We start from the raw sequence: 19,608 nt of genomic DNA, 5'->3' as shown, positions 1-19,608 counted from the left end.
AGATCAAGGGAAGGAAAGAGATGGAGGGACAAAGAAAGAGAGACTGAGAGGAGGAAGAGAAGCAGAGGATAATTTGAATTTAATGAAGAGATTAATAATAGATACTTGGCCAAACATCATTATGCCCTTTTCAACTGTAGCGCAGTGCTAAAAAGCATTTAAGTTAAATAAGTAAGTGCTAAACTTAGATTAAATAAAGTTCATAATTGCTCATTAGAACTAAAATGATCTTGAAGTTATATAATTCCATTCCATTGATTTTGGGTAAGTGAAAGGGATTATGGGAGTTGAAGTTTGATACACCATTCTGTTTAATTCATGTAGGCTATGTGTTTAAATTCATTTTAAGAGTTTTTGTTTAAAATATTTCATTGGTAAAGTAAAATGTATAGTGTAACATGTAATATATATTTCATTGTATGACCTTTGTATGCATGGAATAGACCTCTCCAGAATAAGTCCCGCCTCCTAACTTCCGTATCCATCCAACTTCCTGGCGTCGATTGTCTATGGGAAATAACATGGCGAGTGCAGTGAGTGCGTTATTGAACGGGAAACATTACAACAAACCAAAAACGTGTGTTATTACGTGTTAGCATGCTTACATTATAGTGTCAATTATATAGTGCGAGTATAATTAGTTTACAACATCGATCTAAAATATGTTCTTTGGTAGTTCTAACATTGAACGTTTGTTTCCTTGCTGGACATGAGCTGAACTGGATTCCTACATTTGCCTGTATCACGCTACATACTTTACTTACATTGTCAAAACGTAGGCTAGTTTCCACTCGGTGAGTTTCACGTCTTTCTAAACGAAAGTTTAATGCGTTTTAGGAAGGATTGTTCCAGTGCACCTATGGCAGCGTTATGGAGGAGGGGGGGCGCTACCACAGAAACCGAAAATTCTCAGGACGGCAGCATGTGCCCAAATTTCAATCTTAAACGTTCTATTTAATCATAAACTATCTGAAAACAGGGCTTTAAGTGTAAAATACCGAACTTGTCCTTTAATTTTTTATGTTTATCTTATCTGACCATTCCAGTCATATATCGCACACCCTTCTTGTCCTCTGCATCCTTGGTCCTGGATAAGCAGAACAGGCACAGTGGAGAATGGAGGGAGAGAACAAAGCAGGTAACACTCGGTGTATACTTGGGACAACACATTAAGTAAGTAGCAGAAACCTAAGCAAGAGGCCATCTCCAGCAAGAGGCCAGCAAGGGTTTTACATACCCATACACAGCCAACCATTTGCAAGGCTGGTTGGGGGTGCCACAAGTCCACACAAAACTATAACAATAACATGAAGAATGATTTTGTTGGGGATTACTTTCAGAGTGATCTACAGTGGGCAGTGCTTCGACTTGGCCAGCTTCACTCGCGGTCCACGCGTGGGATCACGCGGTATCACGCGACTTTAATTTGTATTTTCCCAGTGTGACGCTGCAACAACCCAAACAACCGGTAGATGGCTCAAGTGAGCAGGGTGTCTCGTAAAAAGAAATGGAGCCTGGAAAACCCTACACAGACTTCACTACAAACTTTAGCAGACTGGTTTAGAAATAATTTAATAGCCAGAAATATGCCTGCCCTGCCCTAATAAAGAAATATTTGGTTAACTGCGAGTGAATCCCGTTTGCAGCCGTAGAAGAAACGCAGGACAAATGAAACATTCTGGTTTTCTTCGAGTGCAACGATGATAGACAGACATCATCTGGACAAAATATAGAGCATATTAACCTCCGTTGCTCAGCCAAATGCCTTCCTGTTACGTCCTGTTATCACGGAGTTACAGGCGATAAACGATTTTTGATGGTCACAAGTTTACTTCATTAGCGGTTTATTTTTTTGATTATTAAAGAGTGTTTTTCATTTAAAGGTTTGACTTCGTGCTTATTCAGTAGAGCATTTAGTGCTCTTCCCAATCCCAGACGTTCACATTGCATGTTTGTTTGTAATGGATGCAACCGCGAGATACGCTTGTCATAGGCGCCGATACCGTGGATGCTCCGTCTCTCGGGCACCCACTGAAAACATCGAGCACCCACGTGTGACGGCTTACAGTCCCGGCTAAATTTACATTCATTTAAAATCAAACATCGCAGTTTATGTTAAATTCAGCATCTCTCATAATGTGATTGGATATGTTGCTGTCAATTCCCTACTTCATATACTAACCACCAATGAGAGCGTCTCTCGTATGAAAATTCCTGACACTTCCCAACTGAAGAATTAACGCAAGGCTTTGTCGGGTCTTCGGCACCGAATGTTTAAAATGTATATAGCCCTGAATATCATTTTAAAAGTAGTCTGACAAAGCTTATTGTTTTGTGACACAGCTAAACACTGGTACCTCATAGAACATCTATAACATAGGTGGTCGCAAATCTAGCCTACAACACGCAGACAGCTTTATGCGCAGGGGAGAGAGCGCGCGCGCGCGCACTGTGCTTTATGATTGTTGCCTTCTGATGGTATCTTGCTAATTCACTGAACTGCATTAGGTGACACAAATGGTATTGCCTTTAACTTATAACTCCTTGTCTGAGCGCCTGAGACATTCGAAAATTAAGAATTTAATTAAGTTTATTGACTTGAAAAATACACTAATTTTTGCAAACTCCCTTCATTCAACCCTTGAAGACATCGCGGTCTGGTGCGCTATGTAGATCGTTTCTTGTACCATTTAATTTCTCAGAATTTAGGTCTACTAGGCCTACAATAACGTCATCACCAAATACATCTTTTATTTTTAGTTGATCAACCACAAAGAGTAGCATAGGCCTACTGTGCACAGTGCACTGACGACTGTAGCAGCCCAACGTAACCAGTTGTTGTAGATGAGAGGCAACCCCTTGTTTCAGATAGCCTGGACAACATGTTACCTGGGTGTTGCCTACATTATTAATTAAAGGGAAACTTGGCAGGATTTCCCCCTCTGCTGGAGAAATTGTGCATTATGCTATTTCAAACTGTGGGAAAAGGTAACGATAAAGCACATGGATTTGTTTACAAGCTAGCGAACGGTTAGCATAAGTTTGGCAGAACTATGTGGATGTTACAAGGTAAGAAACACGATTTAAAACGAGTTTCTTATTTCTCACTTCTCTTTCCGGGACGGTAAGTCTCAATGTTGCAAGGTTGGTTTTCCGCCTGGGGACGCTAGGCGCCGCGGGGAAAGTCACCATTTTCACCGGAACAGGTCATTTAACCATCCGAATGATTTCTAAACGGGTTTATTACGTTGAAATAGTTGCCAAGTTCCCCTTTAATGGTAGCCTACAATAGTTAATTGATTCGCGTAACATATTAGTTGGCTCAAAGAGTAGGGAATCAGGATGGAGAGAGTCACGCGTGTGTTGCTTTTGCGGGATCGAATCCAGTTTAATGCTAGTTTTCAAAACATATATTTTTTACATGTCTTTTGTCCGAGTGGCTGTAATGTAGCCGAGCACTCATGGCGTATGAAAAGCGACTTCAAACCGCTTAAAACAACTTGTTTGTGAATGTCTGACAACTGCTGCAGCGCATGCACGCGCAAGGAAACCAGTAGGTGGAGAAACCAGAACGCACACAACACCGGAACGATTTTAAGGCTATTTCGCATAGGCTACTCAATGGTGCTATTTCACACGCATTATAGCGACCCCCACTCACCGGGGTTAGTGGAAGGTGTTAATAGACGATTGGCGTAGCCTACAGTGGACTAGGGCTGTCAAAATTGCTCAAAATTGACGTTCGAATATCCCCTCTAAAATAAACACATGTATTCGAATATATTGGAATATCTAGGCTATATTATTTGCGCATTATGTCAGTGATGCGCATCATGTCATCTGTTTTTAACTTTTTGTATGGTTATTGCTTGACAGGGGGGATCCCAAGCAGCTTTCAGCCATAAGGCATTTCCTAATTCACCTGACACTGATATTCAAAATGTTGAAACTATTTCGGCATAGCCTATAAGCAATTTAATTAAATGTAATGTTAGTTGTAAACAAACGGGCTACTTGGTGAGGCTTGGCCTCACAGATGCGCTCGTGCCTTAAATGGCAATACAAATCTTCACGATAGGCCTATTAACTGACCGCCCGATTCACGTTGGCTGGGGGGCAGAGGGGGCCATCAGACATTTGTTCCCAAGGGTCTATGAATTGTTAACCCGGCCCTGCCCCCAACGAACGCAACTTTCCACCTCTGAGATAGCTGAAAAGAAGTCTAGAGGACTCCTAACTCACTAGACCTACTTACTGTAGGCTGTGCAAACCACAAGCCTGCATTCAAGGCAGGCCTTCTGTTGAAGAATTTTATATAAATCCTGCACTAACAGTAATCCTCCTACCCCCGCTACCACAGCTGTGGATAGTGTGGCATGCTCACGCTTTATGTCTCCTTCTTGCAAACTAGGCCTATAGCCCAACCATTTACGTCTTCAAAAAATAACAACTTGCCAGATATGCCTTCATAAATTTGGGTTTCATTCAGCATTTTGTTCTTCCACTGGAAATGACTCTTCTACATTTGCTGCCTGCTGCATCCTTTCTGTTTGTATTGTTTAGAAAATGTTTGACGTCTTGAGTTAATGCATTAAACATTGTTTGCTGGTAACCAGCCACAAATAGCCTACAGATTCTTGCGTGCGTTCTCTCCAAAATGTGCCCGTTCTATAGGCTATCCAAGTGCATAATTCTGCGGCATAAAGCAGATGTATTTGTGTATTGTACAGAAAAATAAAAATAACCTGTCAAGCAGTCAATTGACTACATTGCAGTCAATAAGTAGTGCAAATTATGAAACCAAAACGTGGGTCATAGTTGTCTAAGCCTCTGCTGTGAGGCCAAACCCATGAACAAAGACGCATTGATATCTGCAATAGGTTTTTTTTTTGGCGAAACAAGCTCACAGCCGAACAAGTCATACTGAAGGGAGAGGCAACTGGCATGTGATCTCCCCACGGGCCAATGGATGTACAGGTTTTCTCCTGTGCCTACGATATTTAATCCAGTGTTTTGTCAAGTTGCAAAATGCTATTCGTTTTAACGAAACGAATAGTATGAAGTACTTTTTGTATAGGGTACTATCTTAATTGCTTTATACTCAATACTTGACCAATGGCTATTGCACCTGTCTATTGAAAGTGAGAATGTGGCATGTGATATACTGTGTAGGCTTCATAAAATAAAATAAACAGATTGCTAATGGCCTACAAGCTGATCTGGGGGGCGTTTCCCGTACAACTACGGAGGTTAGCTTTTTACTAACAGGATGCATCGTTCAACTAACCAACATGTAAGTTACGACTGTTTCCCAAAACTGTCGTACTTACTGTAAGTTTGGACCATGATAGTTTCCAAACTTCAGTAGTCTGGACTAAGGTGGTTAATGACGTTTAGTAGCACGTTAACCGGCACCTGCACATACTTCTGTAGCGCATTGCGTTAAGGCCGGCAGATGACAGCCGCCGTTGCACAGGAGTCACCGGTCCCCTGTCCAAGAGTTTGAATCTGGGTTAAGACGTTGACAACAATATTGCCATCGTTGTTTACCTAAGTTTATCTTTTGTGCAGATCATCAGACATGTGGACTCGAGTCACATGACTTGGACTCGAGTCAGACTCGAGTCATGATTTTAATGACTTCAGACTCGACTTGATAAAATTCGGCATGACTTGCGACTCGACTTGGACTTGAATACTATTCACTCGAGACTTGACTCGGACTTTGCCTCTTTAACTTGTAATGACTTGACAGGTCTCGAGTCAAAAAATGAATTTCCTGATCGTGGACCAGTCACCCCAGAGATGCTTTCACCTCGCAACGAAAAAAACAAAATACACATAGTGGACACAAACAGGCAGAGCACAGTGATCAGTGCTGCTGTTACCACCACGCATCACGCACTGTGTGTAGGGCACCAAGAGACAGAGGAAGGACCAATAATAAATAAATATTAGCTTTACTGCAAACTGATTTGCATTTTTGTTAGAGAACGTTTACAATGTCAAAATGTATCAACAGCATGTTACATAACGATGATCCAACTTGAACGTATGCTAGCGGCCTACTCCATTTAATTGAGAACGCGTCTCAGCGCGCACAAAAGGGATAGAAACGTGGGCCTATGAAGGGAAATCATGAAGGAAACAAAGACTAAATTAGAGGAAATTGCAGATTTATCTGGTACTCACTACTGTTATAAACTGTGAGAGCCAGGGCACTTTGACAGGCTGCAAATGGACAAGAATATGAAGAGTTGTCTTTGCTTTTGTGTAATGGAACTGGTGAGTCTTGAAGTCTTCAATAATTCGTTTACATGAAGCACATGATATTATGCCGATTGAAACACATTCCACGTAGCTAGGTGGCTACTGGCTATACCAGGCTCATAATTCACTTTTAATTGCAAACAGAAAATGTCTAGCAAGCATCATGTCATTACATGCTTTTATTTCCAAAGGAATGAAAGCTGTTTGTGCCAACTTAATATCATGCGTATCGTTGTTAATATTGTGCTATACATGTGGCACAAACAATGTTTGAGTTTGTGGACTAGCCATAGCTATATTTGAATGGAGCTGGTAAAAAAACATCATTAGGAGAACGTGTGGACAGTGGCACACAATGGGCTTAAAGTGACAGTGCACCTTTTACAAATGAGTTAAACAGCATCACATGTATAGTATGTAAGAAATGAATACTTTAAAACAAAATTACTTTGTCATTATTATCCTTTAAATAAATAGAAGTGTTTTACTTTTACCTTTGTGGTTACTCAGTAATATTGTGATTTATGCTCTATTTAATATGCCATATAAGAAGCTTTAGTCTTTAGTGAGAAAATGTACTTTTTAATCGCAATTAATATAGATTAATTCATTTCAAAATATGAGATTAATTAGTTCTTTTTTTAATCGTTTGACAGCCCTAATAAAAACGTAAAATATTTAACCGCAGCAATTTACTAATGTAGCCTATGTGACGATTCTTCTCGTCACCATTTATTGTAATCATTAACCATGACCTTGGCTTCCCTTATGAGTCGCCACTGGCAGACAGCCTAATAAATTGATTGCAGGCAAATCTGTGGCCTAGCACAGTGAAATGCAATCAGTCAAATTATTACTCATCCTTACAGTGGACACCGCAATTTGGAAAAACAATATATATTTGCTGCTATGAGTGTCTTGTAGCTATCCGTTTCGTACAGATTACTCAGGTATGCTCATGCGTATATTACACAGGTATGCGCATGCATATATCGTAAAAGATTTCAAGACAAAACCATTGAACATATTTTAATCTGTATTTATAAAACATTTTTACTGTAGATTAGATTGATGTGTTAAAATTATGATCGATAGTCTAATAATGGCATTATTAAGTGAAGAGCACCTGATGACTTGTTCAGGACTTGAAAAAGATTGGGACTTGGACTTAGACTCGACTTGGCTTTGAGGTGACTTGGACTTGGACTCGACTTGCCCTTCTCTGTATTTACTTGGGACTTGACTTGGACTTGACTGCTTAGACTTGAGACTTACTTGTGACTTGCCAAACAGTGACTTGGTCCCACCTCTGCAGATCATATTATCAAAATCAGAATCAGCCTTCTTGGCTTGGTTTGTGTAAACTAACAAGGACCCCCCCCCCCCTCCATGAAAATCAAAGGCTACATATTCTCAGCTGACTCGTCAAAAAGTGCGCACCACCTTATTATTATCTGCAAGTGTGTGACTTTTACTTACGTGCACATGGCTGCAAATTGACTTTTAATTTATGTATTTTCTGCCTTGGGCATTTTAAAATATGGATATATGGTGGTTAGAAGTGTAAATATCAATTAGAAACCTAAATATATTTATAATTATTAATTTGCAAACAAATAACTGGCGTCAGTGACGTCTTTGACACGAAGATCCCTGAAACTATGCTTCTAGCATTCTACCACAGGTCGAGAGGTGTAGTTGTAACTACACAACTTACGATAGTGGTTGCGAACGTTCGTTGCTACTATGGTTTTGGGAAACACTAACGTAGTGGAACGATGCATTATTGGACTATGTAAGTTCCAAATATGAATGTAATTCTGCGGCATAAAGCAGATGTATTTGTTTATTGTACAGAAAAATAAAAATGACATGTCAAGCAGTCAATTGACTACATTGCAGTCAAGAAGTAGGGCAAATTAATTTACGAAACCAAAACGTGGGTCATAGTTGTCTAAGCCTCTATTGCGTAGCCTGTTAAAAACGTCGCCAGATAGTATTAAATCGGCAACAACATTGTTTTCTGCAGAAGCCTACCCAAGGCTACAGATTAATTCTGAACAGTTATTTCTCTACTGGCTCAATTATCACACCACTGTTTTGATTTGCGTAGTTGCGTTAACCCAAACACTGACAATAATGTAGACAGCAGATTTCGATTTTCGTTACCACCGTGTAGTCAAGCCTTAAGCCATACCCAAGTAGCCTAAATCGAGGTAATGTTTAATTATGCATGATTTATTTTGTTATTGAATTCGTAGGCTGGGATTACTCTCGGCAACAATTATGTTTAATGGTAGATCCTGCTTTTTCAGAAGGGACCGCAGGCAGAGCGATGTACAGTGGTAGAGCGACGCACAGTGGCTGAAAGTGGTACTAAAGCTTCATGCAGCTTCACGCCGCGTAATGCGCGAATGAAGTGGTCATTTGAAAGTGATGCCCACTGTATGCCCTATTAACCTGACTACACTTTTCAGTTATCCAAAAAAAGACATTTGTCCTACTTACAAGATCACTGACCTAATGAAAGGCAATGCCCTCCTGTCACGTCAGTCTCTTCCATGCAAACTTCGCTATGTATTTGACAAATTACTTGGCAGATAATGCAATCAAAATTATTACACCAAGAACACCAACACGAAATGTAAAATTACTGAAAACTAAATGTACTGAAACCGATCATCAGTTGGAGCAAAAACTCCTACTATAGGCTACAGACGCTATACTGTCCCACGACCACGCTCGTGCCACACCCGCCTACTGCTTGTGCCACTGTCCCGTTTGGAACAGTGATAGTGGCACAGGACTGGGCTGGCAAGGGACACAAGAGCCACGCACCAGTAACAACAACAATAACTTATAATAGTCTAGGTTTTGCTCCTACTGCTTCCCCTGAAATTCATAACTGAAATCCCCTCGTTCACGAGTCTTGGACACTAGCCTACTTCATGTCATGTTCCGCCCATGGTTCAGTTCATAACGCCATAAAACTCGCCATCTAGCAAGCTAATCTATATCAGGTTTAAAGACAATAATCTCATTCAATTCCTCCATTTTTCACCTGAAGAGCGTTAATCACAAACCCATTGATAACCAGCACATCTGAATATAGAGTTACCATGCTATATGAAATGTATTTTATCAAGATAAAGTTTGTGTTCCCCCTCATAGCATGTCTAACGTTAACACTATGTGAATGAGCTGACTAGCTAACGTAAGCTAGTAAGCTAACGCAATCAGGTTTGAAAAAATATATCATTATAAACATAATAAAAACCTGTTGACAACCAACCTATCATCTAAAGTTGCCCTACTACAATAGGCTAACCAAATGTGTTTTGTCTGAAATTCATTATTGACGTAGGAACATTATCTTTAAGCTAGTCTCTCTCCACATCAAGGTTTGCAGGCTAACTTTTGGCTTTAAAATTTCGGTCAACATTTAAGCAATAAATATCAGTTAAACAAGCAGCAAAAAAACCTCAAAGAACAATACCAGTATCTACTAGTGCAGTTGGTATAGGAAATGCATATGCCAATTGAAAAAAACGTCGTACCTTCATCTACTTACCACTGACAATATCAGGCAGAAAATGGAAGTGAACAGGGCTAAAGCCGTGAATGTCAAAGTTAGGAACTTTTGAGCTCTGCATAACGCCGAAGTAGCCAGGAAAAACCGCCGCCATTGTTTCCTATGGGAGTGTCGCCACTCTGTTTTTCTACCGCTCTGGTCCTACCATGCCAGTGACGTCATTGAAACGGGCAGCGTTCTAATACTAACAAACACAATTTTGGTGTTGCTTAAAAAAGGCTACGTATTTTTTAGTGTCATTTATTTTTAATTGTCATCAACACATTATCAATGTTGATTCTTTCAGTTCAGTTCAGTTCATCTTTAAATGTTAGCTAATGTGAGGCTAATGTAGCCTACTAGTTTCTAAGCTCCTATTGAGGCTTTTGAGGTACGAGTAAACACTTTGATTTCTTTTACATTTTGTGGATATTCCAAACTTGAGGTTTGAGGTGATTTAAATAAGCTAAGAAAGTATTTGTTGAATACTTTTCGTCATTGATACATTTGTATCTTATTTTTTTGTTTATATTGATAAATCATTCTTTTGGTAAATTGAATATTTCTATTCAGTAAACTCTATTTTTATTTAATATTTTAATAACTGAGTTCTGAGTATTTACTTAGATACCATTGGGTAATAGATTGCATGTGTAAATGCTATTTCATGTTAATATGGTTTAAGTCAGTTGCGCACAAGTAAGTATACAGGGTTAAGATTTAAAAGTTTATTAGTTTATTCAAAGTACAGGTAAAGACACACAAACAGACATTTAAACAGAAGGTCAGCAAGAATTCTATATATTTTACTGGGATTAGTTTAAGAACACGGGAATGCCCTTTAGTACCAGGAGATAGGCCTAGGGGGCGCTACACAACTTTTCACACGCAGAGGACAACAAGGTCCTGGAAACTTTGGTGTTGAGGAGGCAGCCGAAGTCATTTTTCAGATGGAAATCTCTAAAAAAAGCCAGAAACCTGACAGGCAGAGCTTGTGGAAGAATAAACAAGAATGGTCTGGCTGAGTGAGCAAGCTAATTAACTTGAAAAACTATAAAAATGTAAATTGCAATTTGCTACTATGGGCGCCTAATTAAATCCAGTGGAATGTTAAGGACCAAATTGAATTTGTGAGTGGAGAGAGCGAGAAATATGATTTCCCCTTCCGGTGTATCGATCGGCCACAGCGGACCAATTACACCCATGCAGAGAAGTGGAGGTGGGCGATTGGAGCACAGGGAGATACCTGCGTGGTGCTTTGTGTTAAAAACAGAAAGAATAAAAATAAGAACTAAATACATGTGGAAAAAATCACAAAGCTCCACTGACACTTTCTTGGAAGTTTAGCCTAGTTTTATCGGGTAGTAATTCCAACTGATACTTGGTAGGTAGTGGTGACTTCATAAAATATATGGGTTTCAATTCAGAGAAAACATCCAATTTTTTCTCAGTAGACACCCTTTGAGTCCTTTGGTCAGTGATGATGAATGGATCTAACAGATATCTTTATTGCTGCCATTGCAACATCTGAAACATTTGGAACAATGCATTTTACTAGCAATAACTACACTGTGAGTGTATATACTGTCCCCTTGCATGGAGCAAAGCATAGAAAATAACAACAACCTGTTAATTCCTTTACAATACATAAATGGATATAGGATGACAAATTACAACCATTGCAGTGTAGGCTATTAACAAATGCTTTCCTGTATACATGTACTCATTGTGAATAATAATGACTGCAGTTTATGGTCTCTGTGTGTTTCACTGCAGTGTGTTGTCTCTCTGCAGAATATTTTGTGGTGTTTTCACGTCTTCAAAAATTGTCTTAAACTGTTTTTGGGTGGTAGCAAGCAAGACTGCTGAAGGAAAATGTTGTTTATGTTTATTTATTCTTTTTATTTTACGAGAGTGCAGCTCTGAATATTTAAGCTGCCATTATCACAGATGGGAACAAGAAGGCTCGGGCCTGTGTGTGTCTTTTTATTGGCCTAATAAACAATAATCACCCCCAACTCCCTCATCCCGAATAAGGGCACACAGCCGACGCTTTCTCATATGGCTATTCATATAGCTGATGTGAGTGATTATGAACAAATGGTGAAGGGTGTTTGAAAAAGAGACAGATGTTAGGACAAATAAAAATCTTATTTGCTTATCATTCCCTCTCTCCAGCCTTTGACTTCCTCTCTCAGCTCTCTACTACTATTTACACAAGTGTTTTTTTTTTGTCTCTTAACACCCCCACTTTATGTGTGCTGTGAAGAGGGACATGCGCTGTGTGTATGTGTTTGCATGAATAGCTACAAGCAAAATTCAGCACTGTGCAAAAGAGCCTCCCTGGACAAATTTACAAGTGGCTATTAATCCTTTTTGCTTTCTTCCCTCAACCCTTCCCTCCTTCCAGCCCTCTCTCTCTCTCTCTCTCTTGCTTTCTCCCCTGACGCTACTTGCAGTTTGTTATCTTTGATGCCCCTGTAAAAGTTTTATCTGGGAAAAAGAGAGAAATGACCCTGTCCGCCAGCGGCGTGAGTTACGGGTGGCCGTAAACAAAGTTGAGCAGGACGATAAATAGCTCCCAAACTGCAGCGGTGGTGGATGGCAACTCCAATAACAGATTAACACGAGCAGGGTTGGGTGGGCCACCGACAGTGTCACACAGCCCATGCATGGCATCCTCGGGCTCAGCCTCCAGCAGTCAGGGGCCACTCGGGAGGGAGGAGGAGAGCCAAATGGGGAGGCCATGCCCCTACAAGCAACACTTAACGTAGTTAACACAAACACTTAATTAATCATTATTTTATTAGTGCGTATGTCAGGTTAAAAAACATTTTTGACAAATGAAGGGACATGAAGCAAGATAGTAGTGAGTAGTGATTTTTCTTGAAAAATCAACTATAAATACAATAGAACAATATTTACAGTTATTTTAATAACTGAAACTCAATGTTTTTAACCTGACATACGCACTTTAAGGATTAACTAATATGTATTTCCTCGTCTTATTTAGTAGGTGTTATCAGTGCATTTTCCTTTGTTATAAATGATGAATTCCTGATGTGTACTGAATTCATGATAAAGGTACAACTACGGTACAAATGAATAATGATGAATTAAGTGTTTGTTAATGCTTAACTAATACTTAACTAATGCTTAATTACAGTGCATGAAAATGCACTGTACTGTTCTTCCTAGGCTTTTTACAGCATGCACTGTACTGTTCTTCCTAGGCAACTTCTTATTATGACCGCCGCGTAGCGAATATAGGTTTAGTCAGATTTTCTCTTTTTCGCATGTCCAAATTTCCGTCAAGGATTCCCGGGACACTGAAAGACCGGGGTACACGAAACTTAGTGGGCATGTAACCCTACATGGATAGCATGGAACCATCGTTTTTCGTTTTGATCTGTAGCCCCCCGCTGGACTGGACCCCCCGAAAGGAGGGTAGGGCAGACACAGTTTTCTATGAATATATCGAGAACCGTAGGGTTTAGGAGGACCATTTTTTTTTTTTTTTGTATGTTGATCTCAAGGGGCCATGTCAACCCATTCCATAACCACTCATTTCATGTATAGCGCCACCTAGTTAAACACAAAAAAGTATGGAATGGGTTATGTCAGTCTATGTATCAGCCCAATGGCTTTCCAAAAACCAAAAGTGTATCTTGTAAATTACCCCACTAATAATGTCCGGAATATTACCAAACTTCTACAGTAGTACAAAAAGTGTCTGTACTCATCAAACGAGGCATTGGAAAGTTTGTAAGTAGCCTACACCAGGATTTTATTTAAATAACACTTGCCTGATAGTGGTAGCAGCAGAGAGTAGAAGCTATGTCGACATCACTTCCGTGACTTGTGAAAAGCCTGTAACAGTCCTTTGCAAAACTCATAAGTGTACGTACAAGTGAAAATACAAGCATTTATAAAACTTATGCATCGCTTTCTGCCAGGACTTTTACGGGCTTTTCCCAAATCATGAAATGACGTCGACATAGCGTTGCAGTAGGTGTTGTTTATGAGTATGAGCATGAGTATGTTTAGACCCTTTTTGTACTACTGTAGAAGTTTGGTAATATTCCGGACATTATTAGTGGAGTAATTTACAAGATGCACTTCTGGTTCCAAAAGTGCTAACGCTAAGCCATTGGGCTGAAACATAGACTGATAGCGCAAACTTGACCAAGGGAAAAAAGCTTCTGGGGGTGTGTTTGGCTCGTGGTCATCGTGCAAATGACCCTAGGGTGAAATTCACTCTGAACCATTGCTTTAGACTCTCTGCTCTCCAAAATCCCTCTAACGTCTATGATTTCTTTTAACTCAAAAGCTAGTTAACCAAAGATGAAAACTTTGGGTGAGATTTTACCAACACAGACTAGGAAGCTTTGTCTGTAAAGGGTTTATGCGTGGTCAGTGACAAACAGGCCAATGGTGACTTGTTCTGCTGTAACATGCATTCTGCTCTAACATGCATATAGACAGACTTAACAAAACATTACAAGCACCGAAACATGAACAAGGAAATGTCCATGGGTACTAAAATAATATAAGAAGCCATTTTCATTCATACCCATCTTGCCACTAGACGTACCACTGCTACTATCGCTGCTTTAATGCTTTACTGTTTTTTTTTATATTCATTTACACTTACCAGGTATTTCTTTATGAGTTTCTCAAAACCTTCATTTAAGTACACAAGTGCTTTCAGGTTGCAAGCTCTCAACAAGCCAATGGTATGATTCTGCAAAATAGGGAAATATGATTGAACACTACTTTACTTACATTTACAAATTAAGCATCTTAATGTTTACCTTGCCTCCAATGTTAATTTTGAGATTTGGGGATTGGGATTTTGGGATGCAATGCCTGTTACTGGTCCATGGATAAATTTACCTTGAAAATCAATGTGTTTCAAAAAACTCTCAATACATTGGAAATGCATTATAAGAACATATCTGGTTCAAGAGGGAGGTGGGACATGTGGCAATGCATGTTTAATCATAGCAGACATAAACTTTCAGAAAATGGTAGGCTTTCCCTCAATATTACAGCCGAAATTAGTAGAAATAGTCTTTCTAATTGATTTGCCTGGTGAATCAGGTGAAAAGCCTATTAGTCTTTCTTATTTAGGGAAAGATAATTACACCACTAAAACCATACCTTTTCTTATGTCCTGCTTATTAAACATGCAAAGACAGATGTCCCACCTCCCCCTACGTCACAGACAGTACATGTTCATAGACAGTACTTTCCTGTGTATTAGCTGCCTCGTGTATAAGCTGCAGGACAGTGTTTTATTCAAGTTAAAAGAAACAAAACTATATTAATACCATATTAATTGCCCCCGTGCATTAACTTCATAGCTGATGAATTTTGCAAAATCAATGTATAAGCCGCTGCTAATAGTTGGGAAATTACGGTAATGCATTTCCAATGTATTGAGAGATTTTTGGAACGCACTGATCTTCAATGTAAATCTATTCATGGGGTTGAAACAGGCAGTGCACCCCAAATATGTCAATGTTAACTTTCAAATTCATGTCATGTCAGCAAGGTAAGACCTTTCAAAAAAAGTTAGCAGGTGCATGGTAAGGTAGCTCATGGCCTAATATTGGATCACAGGTTTTCAAAGTGGGAGGCACAAAACAACTTCTCACTAACCTGGTCAATGGCAGCCATGATCTCCTCCCTTCCAACGCACACACAGCAGACATCCTGGAGCAGATGATGTCGAGTTCTGACATTCTGACAACGTTATGAGGGGAGAGGAGATAGAAAGAACAACTAACAATACAACCCAGCATTTGGAAATACAGAAAGAATTACAATTAGCATATAGTATAGGTGTCTGCGACCAAAGTGACCATGAGCTAACCTGTAATACTTTAATAAATGAGACCTTGATGACACTCCGGTCTTGCGCTCTTTGCACTGTCACATAAAGGCCTGTGGGGAGAAAGAGAAAGTATATCAAACTCAACAAATTTACACTAAAATGTGTAAAACTATAATAATATTAGATCACAGAATCAATTGAGCATTTTAATAGAATTGAACTAGGAAGAAAACCTTTAATTAGATTGGCTTGTTTGTGATTTAATTAGTTACTTGTTTGTGATTAACAAATCATTCAAACATTTTGGAGTATGCAGCCTCTAGCTCCCAAATATAGTGGTTGACAACAAATGTGTGTGCTTAAAATGGACAAGTTTCCATGCAAGAAACTGCCATTTGCTTTGCTCTTTTAACTGATATATAAGCCGGATGAGAGCCAAGTAGCCTATGATATGATAGCATATGGCAATAAAAAATAAAAAAAATCTGATGTTCCTGCAACTGCTGTCCTTCAAAGATTGCAGCTAGCAGCTACACGTGGCTAATGTTACAGAGAGACTTGGCAAGATGGCAGAGTTTGCTACACGAACATTAAAATGATTCAAATGTTTCTTGACGGACTTTAGAGTCTGCATCAACGCTAATTGTTAATGACACACAAGGATAATTTGGTTGAACAGAGTGGGGTGCACCTACGTTTAAACATTAAACTTTTCCGATAATCCAACTATTAGTATTCACATAAACCCAGGCAGGGTTTGAATGGGGCTAACGTTAGCTGCTATCTTATCTTAGCAGTTAAATACATTAAGTCATCCTGACCTTGGCACTTCTATGAACATTCAATTGTGTTTTATATGAAATAACCCCATCAAGGCACCACCCCTGTCTATCTTCAGTAGGGAGTAAAACTAACCTGTGAAACATGATAGAATTCTAGCCTGAGATGACTTAGCAGCTAGCCACCATGACAGATTTAGTAGCTAACATTAGCTGCTCGAGTTTAGTAACACATAACACTTACACATAAGATCTACTAAAATGATTATTTAAGTTAATAATCAAACTCGCTAAACTCAAAACAAAAACACTATGAACAGCAACAAATATATACCTTGCAATTACAGGATCCAAAAATGTTCCATGAGCTAGCGAGGAAAAAATGGCGGACCTTCACTTTCTCAACCGTCTCTGGCGGAGTCCTCACCATAGACAGTAAAAGAAATGGACGAACAGACTCCGTCGTTTTCAATGGGAGGGCACTGAGTCAAATAGAACGATTTTTCAGTTGGTCCCCCCAGTACTGCGCAGCCTCACACTTAACTTCGTGACGATAGCCATAGAACTGAATCTTGTAACTCATGTGATAGACACACAGAAATTCTTCTCACATTTCCTTCGCCTTCAAAGTCATCAAAGTTAAACATTTATTTATGTATTATTATTAATATCATCCTCACCAAGTCGTGTTAATGTTGAAGCTACCATACATGATCATCTTCAAAAACAGTCATGCTAAAACAAAACAAAAAAGTTATAGCCTTGAAGCTATTTTCTTTCCACTTTTCCGACCTACGGTCAATCCATCGAAAACCTCTGAAATGATTACTGCCGTTTTTTTTTTTTTTTTTTTTTAAATTAGGTTGCCTCTGTGTAATGCTTTACCTTAACATACGGTCGTGTATGCTAGGTTTTGCTTACGAGTTACCGTCATAGACAGTAAGGTGGACTGAGCTTCTTATCCAAACAATACGGTGATCTCCCTACGGCGCGAAAGAGAGATTACGTCAAAGCTAGCTTCCCTCCAACCAAACAAGCTAACCATTCTTCTTACGGGTAACCAACATTACGGACGAGGTAGTGGAGTCTGTTTTGCCTTTGTAGTGTTTATGTTGATTACACAAAAGCTACAATATCAGCACAGGATATATGTTATATGAAGTTATGGTATTTCAAAAAAATCCTAGAATGAATGGACTTCTATGGGAGTTAGCAGAGAGGTGGTCCCTCCAGCCTACATCGATTCTTCTACTTCCGGGAATTCGCCTGCCCCCTTGGTCCTCACGAGCATAGACATAATATACATAGACGCCGCATCGACTGCTGCTCCCTACTAGCGCTGACGAGATTTGGAGCCGCCATCTTGGACCGGTCATCCACTCCACTCAGTGTAATCTGTTTGGCCGGTGCAATGAGCTGTCAGCACACTTAATTAATCATATCTCACTGAATACCGAACAGATTTTCACGCGGTTTTTTTTTGCTGCAAAGGTCATACATGTAGCTATGATACAGGCCACATTGTTCGAAAATACAAAATACAACCAATAGTACGGTAATGTTAAATCTTACTTGTGAAAAGTAAATCCCCCGAGTATGGTCCGCCGATTTGAGCAGGAACATGCTGCACAGTGCTGTCATCTTGTGTTTTCTGCTGCAACGCAATGAGGAGTATGACCGGTCCAAGATGGCGGCCGCATTTCTTGTTTCCAGCAGCCAATGCGGCGTCTATGTATATTATGTCTATGCTCACGAGTCCTCAACATACCTCCCATGGTCCTCATAAGTTGTGAAATAATGCTATGGCAACCATAGAGGGACAAATTTCCTAATCAAATGCGTTTTGTTCAAGAAAGTTGTGTAGAGCCAATGCAAACATGTTAAGTTATTCTGCAAAAATGCATTATTGATTTGAAATAACACAACTAACTCAATTTCATCTTATAACCTAATTTTGTTCTGTAAATCCTACGAAAGAGGATTTATTAAGATGAACAATAGTGAGATTTCATTTTTTTGAGTGTACATACATCGATGATCCAGGCTACTAAGAGGAGCACAGAGAACACACAAGGTGAGTTGCCCCCTGCCCACCACAATAACTAATCTTTAACAGGTGCGACTGGACCAGAAGGTTGGTCCTTCTCTGGTAAAAAAAAAAAACAAAAAGGTAAGGAAGGGGTGCACAACATTGTTTCTGAATGCTCCAACATGGCAGGAGATCACAGCATCATCAGTGGAACAAACTGTGATTTCTGGTATTTCGCTGCAAACAAAAAGCCACTTGATTCATGTAATTCAGCTTTTTTCTCAGTGTGGAAACACAAAATGGTATGGATTAATGCCTCTTCCTACATAATGGATGCAGTCGTTGACGTCAGTGCAACACAATACATGCAGTTATGGCTTTACATAAAAAATGTTATGTTAAGAGCTGATAAGTGTATAGGCTAGTGTTAGAATGCCAGTGATGTCTTTGTGTAAGCCAATGTGGGCGAGAGATTGAAAACTGTGTGACAACTCTTTGTCTCAGCTAGGCCTTAATGTTATTCTAAATAAAGGCAGAGAGAGAAAGACAAACTTTGACAGTGTTTATGGCTTCAAAGAGACTTCTTCCAAAGAGCACAGAATAATCTGGGAATATAATTGAAAACAGGAGGAAGACCGCAGTAGTCCTAATAAAAATAATGAACAAGATGAATTTGAAGAATTTCTAGTTACCAAAAAAGCCTATAGCTAATCTTCATATTTTCTTGTTACATTTTTTTTTATGAAAGACTGATGTCTTGTATGGAGTTATTATGTTCATGCATACAAGATTACCAGGTTTGGAGTGATAATGTGACTAAATCATCCATCTCAGATATTGTGTGACAGGCAGTGGAAGAGAAATCATGGTATGTTGGTATAAAGAAAGGAAAGTGCATAGACAAGAAAGTAATGTAATGCAATGTTCACGATTTGTGCTGTTAGGACACTTCCCCATTGATATTGCCCAAGTTATATCTGGGTAGGGACACAAGCATACAGTTCTCCACAGACTTGTGTGTTTTTTTTTATTAAGGATACAAGGATACAAGGAAGTTTATTGTCACATGCATATAGTTACTGGAAGTAAGAAATGCAGTGAAATTATGTCTGGTGTCAGC

The 19,608-nt window shown here is 39.4% G+C and overlaps 1 long non-coding RNA gene across 3 annotated transcripts; it reads right to left on the bottom strand.

Annotated features, from left to right (window-relative positions):
- Positions 1 to 3: 3 nt before the first annotated feature.
- LOC121693278 lies at positions 4 to 16,936 on the bottom strand. 3 transcript variants are annotated; one of them, XR_006025449.1, is made up of 5 exons: positions 16,794 to 16,936; positions 15,720 to 15,790; positions 15,506 to 15,589; positions 14,496 to 14,585; positions 4 to 43 (listed from the first exon to the last, which is right to left on the bottom strand). It is a non-coding gene; the product is annotated as an uncharacterized LOC121693278 (long non-coding RNA). The 3 variants fall into 3 exon arrangements; XR_006025448.1 differs by lacking the exon at positions 4 to 43 and adding an exon at positions 489 to 507; XR_006025447.1 differs by lacking the exon at positions 4 to 43 and adding an exon at positions 1,056 to 1,087.
- Between the last annotated feature and the right edge of the window lie 2,672 nt (positions 16,937 to 19,608).

This window comes from Alosa sapidissima, chromosome 19 (assembly GCF_018492685.1).
Source record: "Alosa sapidissima isolate fAloSap1 chromosome 19, fAloSap1.pri, whole genome shotgun sequence".
In the NCBI taxonomy this organism is placed as follows: domain Eukaryota; kingdom Metazoa; phylum Chordata; class Actinopteri; order Clupeiformes; family Clupeidae; genus Alosa; species Alosa sapidissima.
Note: the sequence above shows the minus strand (reverse complement) of the source record. Positions and strands in the feature narration are given on the sequence as shown.